Source organism: Pongo abelii, chromosome 19 (genome assembly GCF_028885655.2).
Source record: "Pongo abelii isolate AG06213 chromosome 19, NHGRI_mPonAbe1-v2.0_pri, whole genome shotgun sequence".
Lineage (NCBI taxonomy): Eukaryota > Metazoa > Chordata > Mammalia > Primates > Hominidae > Pongo > Pongo abelii.
The window spans coordinates 79,195,317-79,206,027 of record NC_072004.2 but is presented as its reverse complement, the minus strand read 5'-3'; the positions used below and the strand labels follow the sequence as shown (position 1 = coordinate 79,206,027).

At 44.8% G+C, this 10,711-nt stretch overlaps 1 protein-coding gene across 11 annotated transcripts in view; it reads left to right on the top strand.

The window, feature by feature from the left end:
- The first annotated feature begins 3,968 nt into the window (after nt 1-3,968).
- The window catches only part of STRADA (STE20 related adaptor alpha), a 41,581-nt gene continuing 34,838 nt past the window's right edge, over nt 3,969-10,711 (top strand). For 9 of the 11 annotated variants that reach the window (XM_054535160.2, XM_024234174.3, XM_054535157.2 and 6 more), the window contains exon 1: nt 3,969-4,213. The gene's annotated coding sequence lies outside the window, so the exon portion shown is untranslated. 11 annotated transcript variants of the gene reach the window in all.

Below are 10,711 nucleotides of genomic sequence, written 5' to 3'. Positions count from 1 at the left end.
ACTGGTCTATGTGAAGTCACAAATGTTTTTTCCTTCTTGGTTGCTGCAGCCTGGTGGATGTTCATGGAGAAGCTCTGTTCTCTATATTATGGCTGTGTGCCGTTGCTTCTCCCTCTGCTTTTATCTTTTCCATAGTTGAGGCTGGGTATGTTCTTTCAAAGAAATGGCCATGAATATGTGTAAGTATACTTTTGAAAATGTGCTTTCCTAAACTATTGAGAGTTCTTTCCGCCTCTTGCGGAAGCAACTCTTGGAGGAGAGGCCCATGTATCTGCACAAGCACTTAGCTTGTTCAGATCTCTGCATTTTATAAATGCTTCTTACCAAGAAAGCATTTTTTAGGTCATTGCTTGTACCAGGTAATTTTTGCCGGGGATGGGTAAGGGTTGGGTTTTCTGGTGGGAGTGGGGTGGTGGGTATTTTTTGTTGATGCTTTAGTGCAGGCCTGTTCTGAGGCAATAACAAGTTGCTGTGAAAACAGCATGTGCTGCTGCCTTTGTAACTGCATGGAAACTTTTCACATGGGTTTTTCTCCAGGTTAATACAGAAATATGTAAACTGAGAGATGCAAATGTAATATTTTTAATAGTTCATGAAGTTAAGTTATTAAAATAACAAAAATAACATAAAACTTAATTACTTTAATATTATATAATTGTAGTATTAGCCTTGTTTTACAAACCTTTAAAATACATTTTAGAAATCAAAGTGGATAGTCTTAGTTATCTTTTGAGTAAGAAAAGCTTTCCTAAAGTCCCATACGTTTGGACCATGGCAGCTAATTTTGTAATTTAAGCATTCATATGAACTACCTATGGACATCTATTAAAGTGATTGACAAAATCTCAGAGTGCCGCCTTGACTTTCTGGAGTTATCCTACAAGAGTATAAGCTCAGAGGAAAATTCTTTCTGTTCAATAAAAGTCAGCACTGAAATGCTTTTCCTTCAAAAGAGTTCATCTGAATATTCCTTTTGTTATTACCATTCAATCATTTTAAAAACATTTTATATTTTTAGAGCCCCATATGTTATTTATGGGCTCCTCCCTGCAGTCCACGTCTTGAGTTAAGACTCCATTAACTCTCCTGTGAATGCGAGGACAAAGAGGAGGATGTTGTTTAGTGTCACACACTGGAAAACCACTAAGTCTCCAATCTCATTTGCATTGCCTGGATGTTTAGCAATGCCGAAATAAGCACTGGACTGTAAGACAAAGATCTGGCTTTTAGTGCCAGCAGAACTAATTACTAATCCTTTGACTTTGGGCAAGTTATTAACCTAACGTGAAGTGAGGATAGTAATTATTTGCCCTGCCTGCTTCACAGGTAGTTGAACACTAAGATAATATTTATATGTTTAAGATTGTTTTGTAAACTGTTTAAGCACTTGCAAGTATAAGGCATCATCTAGGACTGGTCTCCAAGTGATGCATTCTTGCTTTACTCTCTTTTGCTTTTCTTTCTTCCAATGGAAACCAAGCAGATCCTTTCAGAGTTCTTTATCTGCAAAAATTGATAGGGTATTTTTTGAGGAAGAGGGGAGTAGCTTATGATTCTGTTTCCTTAGTAATAGCAAACCTTTTCCTGTAAAGACCAGATGTGAAACTCCTCTTTTTTTTGTTTTTGAGACGGAGTCTCACTGTGTTGCCCAGGCTGGAGTGCGGTGGTGCAATTTCGGCTCACTGCAACCTCCATCTCCTAAGTTCAAGCGATTCTCCTACCTCAGCCTCCCGAGTAGCTGTTACTACTCCCGAGTAGTAACAGGTGCGTGCTACCACGCCCTGCTAATTTTTTGTATTTTTAGTAGAGATGGGATTTCACCGTGTTAGCCAGGATGGTCTCGATCTCCTGACCTCGTGATCCACCCACCTTGGCCTCCCAAAGTGCTGGGATTGTAGGGGTGAGCCAGTGCACCCGGCCCTAACTCCTTTCTTTAGATGGAATTTAGACCAAAGAAAAACATTGATTTCTTATTCCACCCATTCAGTAGGAATTGGCAATGTGAAGATTGTTTAGAATTGTGTTGTACAAGAATCCAGTGGATTTGGCAGGAAGAGGTGAAACACTGTACTTTATCATCCCAGGTTCTCATTCCTTACCATTCCTGCCTCCTCTCATTTTGAATGATGTGAAACGATGTAAGAGAGACAAGAGGCCGGGCACAGTGTGGCTCACGCCTGTAATCCCAGCACTTTGGGAGGCTGAGGCAGGCAGATCACATGAGGTCAGGAGTTCAAGACCAGCCTGGCCAATATGGCAAATCCCCGTCTCTACTAAAAATACAAAAATTAACCGGGTGCGGTGGCACAAACCTGTAATCCCAGCTACTCAGGAGGCTGAGGCAGGAGAATCGCTTGAACCCAGGAGGCAGAGGTTGCAGTGAACCAAGATTGCACCACTGCACTCCAGCCTGGGCAATAGAGCGAGACTTCCGTCTCAAAAAAAAAAAAAAAAGAGAGAGAAGAGTTATACCCATAGGAGTGTCTTCTGTTACAGACTGCTAAAACAGAATAGTTCTGAGACAATAACAATATGTTTTCTCTGCCCATTTGTAATGGCTGCAAGAAGTTTAGCATCTTTTCAGGCAGTCTCTCTAATACTCGGTTCCAAAAGACCACATGTGAAAGACCCTTTAGTAGAACACTGCTAGAAATTTTACTTCTCTGTTTATAGTGTGTTGCTTTGTGAGTTTACCAAGTTTGCTCCTGAGAGTGGCATCTTATTTTGAGAATGAGAGCATGTGAGGGTAGTCCTTAGCAATGTCAAAGCACTCGATAAAATCAAAGTGATGTGGCCCAGCGCAGATGGCTCACGCCTGTAATCCCAGCACTTTGGGAGGCCGAGGCTGGTGGATCACCTGAGGTCAGGATTTTAAGACCAGCCTGACCAATATGGTGAAACTTCGTCTCTACTAAAAATACAAAAATCAGCCGGGCGTGGTGGCGTGCGCCTGTAGTCCCAGCGACTTGGAAGGCTGAGACAGGAGAATTGCTTGAGCCCAGGAGGCAGAGGTTGTAGTGAGCCCAGATCACGTCACTGCATTCCAGCCTGGGCAACAGAGCAAGACTCCATCTCAAAAAAAAAAAATCAAAGTGATGTATGTAAGATCAAATGAGACCTCATGTGCATACAGGTCCCACAGTTTCAGGGGCATATTTCTTTTTTCTTTTTTTTTTTTTTTTTTTTGAGACGGAGTCTCGCTCTGTCGCCCAGGCTGGAGTGCAGTGGCCGATCTCTGCTCACTGCAAGCTCCGCCTCCCGGGTTCAGGCCATTCTCCTGCCTCAGCCTCCATAATAGCTGGGATTACAGGCGCCCGCCACCACGCCCCTTCCAGGGGCATATTTCTATCAGTCCCTACTTGGATGTAGCTAAACTTCTCCCCCAGTCTTGGAAGTTAGGACGGTCTAAACCTGTGTCAAAGCTCAGAGCTGTCAAGAGCGAGTGTTCATTACCTGATGGTATATATCCGCGTTTTGGACACCCCCTCCTGCGCACGCGGGGGATAAGTCACTGAAAAACCTAGTCTCACAGGAGTGGGGCTTAATTCATGCATAACCTGGCTTGGACAAACCCGATAGGTTTCCACAAATGGCCTCAGCTGTGGATGAGGAAGGCTTCGGGGGAAAAAAAAAGATACAGAGGGGACAAGATCGTTTTCATTAGTTGAGCTATTTTCCTCGTTTTACAAATAGTGGGGAGCAAAGAAAGGATGGGCTTCCCCTTTGCAGCTTGTTGTCTGGTGTCCGAGAGGCCAAAGTGAGGGGCATTTGAGATGTCGTCCAAGAAAAGTGCGAGGCGGGTTTTCCCATAGAAGTCCTACCACATGAAATGAGAAAAAAACAATTCTCAGGAACAGCCAAGTTTGCCTTTCTCTGGTCCTTCATTGTTGAAGCCACCTGCTTCCCCCTCCTGCTGCGGGGGCGGAGGCTGTAGGCGGAAGCGCTGCGCGGCGGGAAAGACAACGGGAGCTGAAAACGGCTCTCGGCGCGGCGGCGGCTGCTAGGGCCTGCCGCAGTCGCGGCAACTAGAAAAGGGCGGGGATTCCCCGCAGGGCAGGGAGGGGCGGAGCGCTCTATCAGCCCTCCCGGTCGCCCGACTGCGCATGGCACGTTGCGTACTCCCCTCCCAGCAACCGACCTGGCGGCGGCGCGGCAGCAAAACTGAGGAGGCGGAGCCAAGACGGTCCGGGCTGCTTGCTAACTCCAGAAACAGGTACCTTCCTGGCGGGGTGCCTGGTGCGCTGCCGGGGCCAGTCCCCTCCTGGCTCTGCCACCGATTCCATCTCCCCAGGCCCGGGCCTTCGTCGGAGCGGCCATCCTGGGCTCACCCTCACCCTCCACGGGCCCCCTTTTTAACCCGCGTCCTCGACTCCCGCAATGAGGCGCCTCAGCCCGAGAGCAGAATAGGCTTGGGCCTGGCGGGGAGACGCTGAAGCGGAGTTGCCGGGCGAGAGAGGCGGGCTCCTGCTTTCTCCTTCCTCCCCACCCCCTAGGACTCCCAGGTGGGGAACCTAGGGCTAGGTGCCGGTTTGTCCTGCTCAGGCAGAGTGGCGGCCGACCCCGGTGCTGGGCTCCCCGCTCTCCCCAGCCGCCGCGCACTTCGGGCTGACAGGCAAGCGGGTCAAGTCCTCGTAAGGACACAAGATCCAGATGACTACCAGAATCGGCCTAAACGAAGAGCTCATTGTCTTTTTGTTTTCCAGAAATGTTTTTTGAGTGCCTGCAGGGGATTTGGGCGCCAGAGATGGGGGGTTGAGGGTTGGGGATAAGGAAGAGAGCTCGAGGGAAGGGCAGTGGGTGGGTAAAATTGTTCATAGTTCTCAGGAAATAGGGAACTAACCTCTCTGCCCAGCCTTCTCCTGTATCCTAACATACTTTAACTTGACTTTCCTCGAAGAAAAAGCCGTTGGAATTTGCCCTTTTCTTATTGTAATATCTGTTCAAGTAGAAGCATGTTCCAATACGTATATGCGACGTTAAGACAATTCTTCATTGACACGCATACCTTTCTGAAGACACCCAGGACTGTTTCTTGTCCCTGAGAGTTAAGGAAGAAACCAAATTTGATCACCTGCCTAGAAGCCTGTGAATTCAGCCTTTAGTTACAGTGCGGAACTGGTCAAATCTGTCCCCTACTTTTTAATCAGTTTTTTTAGAGGTGTTTTGGCTGGAATGCAGTCGTTTATAGTTGTGGCCCCAGAAATGGAGGAAGTTTACTCTGGTTTTTAGAGCACAGGCTTTGGAACAGATTTAATTAGTCCTCTACCACTTATCTGTGTGACTTTGGGCATTTAACCTCCCTGCACCTTAATTTCCTGATCCGTAAAACAGAGATGATAATACTTGTGAGCTGCTCATGAAGCATTTAGCACAGTGCCTGACACGTAGGAAGTTTGCCATAAATGTTTGCTGGGTTGATTATTTTCTCTCTTTGTTTTTATTTTAATTTATTTTTTTGAGATGGAGTTTCGCCCTTGTCCCCCAGGCTAGAATGCAATGGCGCAATCTCTGCTCACTGCAACCTCGGCCTCCTGGGTACAAGCAGTTATCCTTATCCTGCCTCAGCCTTCCGCGTAGCTGGCATTACAGGCACCCCCCCACCACACCCGGTTAATTTTTGTATTTTCAGTAGAGACAGGGTTTCACCATGTTGGTCAGGCCGATCTCTGAGGTCCTGACCTCAGGTGATCCACCAGCCTCGGCCTCCCAAAGTGCTGGGATTACAGGCGTGAGCCACCGCACCCGGCCAATAAAGCTATTTCTATGTCTGTCCACTAGTAATATTGCTTTGTTATGTGTGTGTGTATATATATAGTGTTAAATGTTTCTGATAGGCTGGGTACCGTGGCCCACCTCTGTAATCCCAGCACTTTGAGAGACTGAGGCAGTAGGATTTCTTGAGCTCCGGAGTTTGAAACCAGGAACAGGTACCTGCCTGGCAGGGTGCCTGGTGCGCTGCCGGAGCCAGTCCCTCCTTGCTCTGCCACGGATTCCATCTCCCCAGGCCCGGGCCTTCGTCGGAGCGGCCGTCCTGGGCCATATAATTATGTACATTATATGTATATACATATAATTATGTACATTATATGTACGTACATATAATTATGTACATTATATGTACGTACATATAATTATGTACATTATATGTACGTACATATAATTATGTACATATATGTACGTACATATAATTATGTACATATATGTATGTACATATACATACACATATTAATATATAATGTATTAATATGTATACATATATGTATATATAATATATACACATAAAATTATATGTGTATACATATTAATACAGTATTGTACATTTATAATGTGCATATACGTTATATATGTACATATATAATGTATATATGTATACATATATAATATATGCATAATATATAATATACACATACGTATGTATTTCTTCTTGTAAGTGTGGATATATCTTTCGAATGATATCCATCTGCCCTCCCCTTCCATTAGAATTTACATTCTAAGGAAATTTACATTTGCATTTTAAGGAAATTTGAAGGGAGCAGAGTGATGATGTTAATGTCATACAGATAACCGGGCATGGCAGCTCATGCCTGTAATCCTAGCACTTTGGGAGGCCGATGCAGGAGGATTGCTTGAGTTCAGGATTTTGAAACCAGCCTGGGTAAGTTCATTTGTACATGATTCAATCTGAAAATAGAAAAGTCCTTCATAATTTGTATACCATTTACTGCTAATCACTAGGTAGAGCTACTCTAAACCAGCTCAGATGAAATTTATTAATGAGATTTTATCAAAGAAAATACCTGTGTGCAGTTGTTAAAATAATTGTATAGGAAGCTATAAAGTACTGGTCTCTCATCTCTATCTCTCTCCATCCCTGTGTCTATTCCCCATTTTTTTTTTTTTTTTTTGAGATGGAGTCTCGCTCTCTTGCCCAGGCTGGAGTGCAGTGGCGCGGTCTCACTCCGCCTCCCAGGTTCACACCATTCTCCTGCCTCAGCCTCCCAAGTAGCTGGGAGTACAGGTGCCCGCCACCACGCCTGGCTAATTTTTTTTGTATTTTTAGTAGAGATGAGTTTTCACCATGTTAGCTAGGATGGTCTCGATCTCCTGACCTCGTGATCTGCCCGCCTCTGCTTCCCAAAGTGCTGGGATTACAGGCGTGAGCCACTGCGCCTGGCCTGTTCCCCATTATTATTATTATTATTATTATTATTATTATTTTGAGATGGAGTGTCATCATCATTATTATTATTATTATTATTATTTTGAGATGGAGTGTCACTCTGCAGCCCAAGCTGGAGTGCAGTAGCATGATCACAGCTCACTGCAACCTGCCTCGGTCTCCCGAGTAGCTGAGACTACAGGTGCATGCCACCACACCCTGCTAATTTTTTGTATTTTAAGAGAGATGGGGTTTCACCGTGTAGCCCTGGGGCAGTGTGGAACTGTGAAGCTCAGGAGATCTGCCTGCCTCGGTCTCCCAAAGTGCTGGAATTACAGGCATGAGCCACTGGGACCCACCCCCATTAATTTAATCATTTTTTGTTTTAGTTCTTTAATGATGGACTTCTGTAATTCTAAACAACATGTTTAGACTTTCCACTGACAGGATAGACAGAGAAATGACTAGTGAAGCTTATCCTTATTTTTCCAAGAGAGTAAAGGTCATGCTGAATCTCACACCACCCCCTCCTCACTGCCTCCCAACTTTTTCTTTTTCTTTTCTTTTCTTTTTTTCTTTTTCTTTTCTTTTTTTTTTTTTGAGATGGAGTCTTGCTCTGTTGCCCAGGCTGGAGTGCAGTGGTGTACTCTTGGCTCACTACAACCTCCGCCTCCCGGTTTCAAGCAATTCTCCTACCTCAGCCTCCCAAGTAGCTAGGAGTACAGGAGCCCACCACCATGCCCGGCTAATTTTTGTATTTTTAGTGGAGACGGGGTTTCACTGTATTGGCCAGGCTGGTCTCAAACTCCTGACCTTGTTATCTGCCCGCCTTGGCCTCTCAAGGTGCTGGGATTATAGGCATGAGCCACTGCACCTGGCCCCTTCTTTTCTTTTTTCTTTTCGTTTCTTCTCGTTTTCTTTTCATTTATTTTCGTTTTTTTTTTCTCTTCTTTTCTCTTCTCTTCTCTTCTCTTTTCGATGGGGTCCCTCTGTGTTGCCCAAGCTGGAGTGCAGTGGCTCAATCTCAGCTCACTGCAGCCTCCACCTCTGGAGCTCAAGTGATCCTCCCGTCTCAGCCTCCTGAGTAGCTGGGACCACAGGCACATGCCACCACACCTGGCCAGTTTTTGTATTTTTTATGGAGCTGGGGTTTCAAACTCCTGGGCTCAAGTGATCCGCCAACCTCTGTTTCCCAGAGTGCTGGGAATACAGGCATGACCTTCTGTACCCAGCCAGCACCTCCGAACTTTTGATAGTTGAATCCCTCTATTTTTACACTTGTTGGTTACCTTTGTAACCTTAAATATTGTACATAACTTTCTATTTGTTATCCTATCAACTTTCAGTATTAACTTTACCTTCTTAGGAAGATAGGGATATTAGCTTCCCCAGTCATTCCTCTATCTCTTCCCTGTTCCATTTCCCATCTTCTGTCAGGTGAAACTTTACTTTCATATTATCAAATTTGAAGGCATTTACATTGTGTTCTATAACTGTGATTAAGTTTATCATGCTTTGTCTATAGACTTAAAATTTATAAGCTGATGATGAGCACTTATAGTCTTGTAAGTATTCTTCACAAAACAGCCAAGTGTTATTCTGCACTGCAGTCCACTGTCCTAACTTCCTTGTCATTCAAGGTCAAGTGGATTTTCTTTCTCATTCCTTGCTGAACTATCTCAATTTTTTTTTTTTTTTTTTGAGATAGAGTGTCGCTCTGTCACCCAGGCTGGAGTGCAGTGGCATGATCTTGACTCACTGCAACCTCTGCCTCCCAGGTTCAAGCGATTCTCCTGCCTCAGCCACCCCAGTAGCTGGGACTACAAGCATGTGCCACCATGCCCAGCTACTTTTTGTATTTTTAGTAGAGACAGGGTTTCACCATGTTGACTAGACTGATCTTGAACTCCTGACCTCAGGTGATCTGCCCTCCTCGGCCTCCCAGAGTGCTGGGATTATAGGCATGGGCCACTGTGCCCAGCCATACTATCTCAAAATTATAACACATTTAAGTTTGTTTCAAATTCGGACTTTGACTTTTAAAATATAGTTTTAATTTCCGTTGGAATTTTTGGTTGCCTTTCTGCTTGATTTTTTTTTTTGGGGGGGGCGGGGGGAAGAAACAGGCCACTTTCCACCCTGTCCCTGATATTTTTCATCCTTTATAATCTATATATTTCATGATATTATTATGTTTTCTTCAACCTGCCAACTTCATGTTCTAATTTTGACTGATTCCTTTCTTGATCAGCTTCATAGCTATCATCTTGAGATATCTCTTCAATGGACACACCACTTTTTTTTTTTTTTTTTCTTGAGGCAGAGTCTCACTCTGTCACCCAGGCTGGAGTGCAATGGCGTGATCTTGGCTCACTGCAACCTCCGCCTCCCAAGTTCAAGCAATTCTCCTGCCTCAGCCTCCCGAGTAGCTGGCATTACAGGCACCCGCCAACATGCCTGGCTAATTATTGTATTTTTAGTAGAGACAGGGTTTTGCAGTGTTAGGCAGGCTGGTCTCAAACGCCTGACCTCAGGTGATCCGCCCGCCTCAGCCTCCCAAAGCTCTGGGATTACAGGAGTGAGCCACTGCGCCCGGCTGGACACACCACTTTTTATATCTCATAGCTTCCTTTTTAAATTTTAGCCTCATTTTACTGGAGTATTATTTGGAGTACATTAAAATAATTTCATTAAAAAACGTGTATGGGGCTGGGTGCAGTGGCTCATGCCTGTAATCCCAGCACTTTGGGAGGCTGAGGCGGGTGGATCACCTAAGGTGTTTTGAGACCAGCCTGGCCAACATAGTTAAGCCCCGTCTCTACTAAAAATACAAAAATTAGCCAGGCGTAGTGGCACATGCCAGTAATCCCAGCTACTCCGGAGGCAGAGGCAGGAGAATCCCTTGAACCCAAGAGGCAGAGGTTGCAGTGCGCCAAGATCACGCCATTGCACTCCAGCCTGGCCTGGGCAACAGAGCCAGACTCCGTCTCAAAAAAAATAAAAGGAATAGAAAAGCTGCTGACTGGGAGCTCTGTGGATTTAAGACTCATGGACATGAGTGGGCAGTTACGCCAGGGGCTTGTTTTCAGCCCCACTTCTCCTTCCCTCATTCCTTATTGCTACAGTTTTGTTTCAGAGCCCCTTAGGATTGTCTGCTGGGCATATCTGCTGTCTCCTCTACTATACTCTCCATTCACATTCTAGCCTGCAGCTTTCTCTCCATTTCCTGAGACAGCAACCTTATGTCCACTTTTCAACTCCTAGAAATTTGTTGAAATTTCATCTAATAGCTCCTCTCATTCTGTCCTCAGATATATGGTTATTATTTGTATTCCTTTGCCTTAATTGGGACCTTGGGAGAGAGGTGAGATTCTAAAATCTTGAATCAGAAACCTGAATATCTAATCTTTCTAATTCTCTGAAAAAGTTAATTTTAAAGTCTCTCCTAGAAACATAAGCCATTATTATAAGCATCACTATCAGAGGGAGAACGATATTTGTCTCAGGTGTCAGACAGATGTCATTAACCTCATTTTAGAGTTATTAACATTG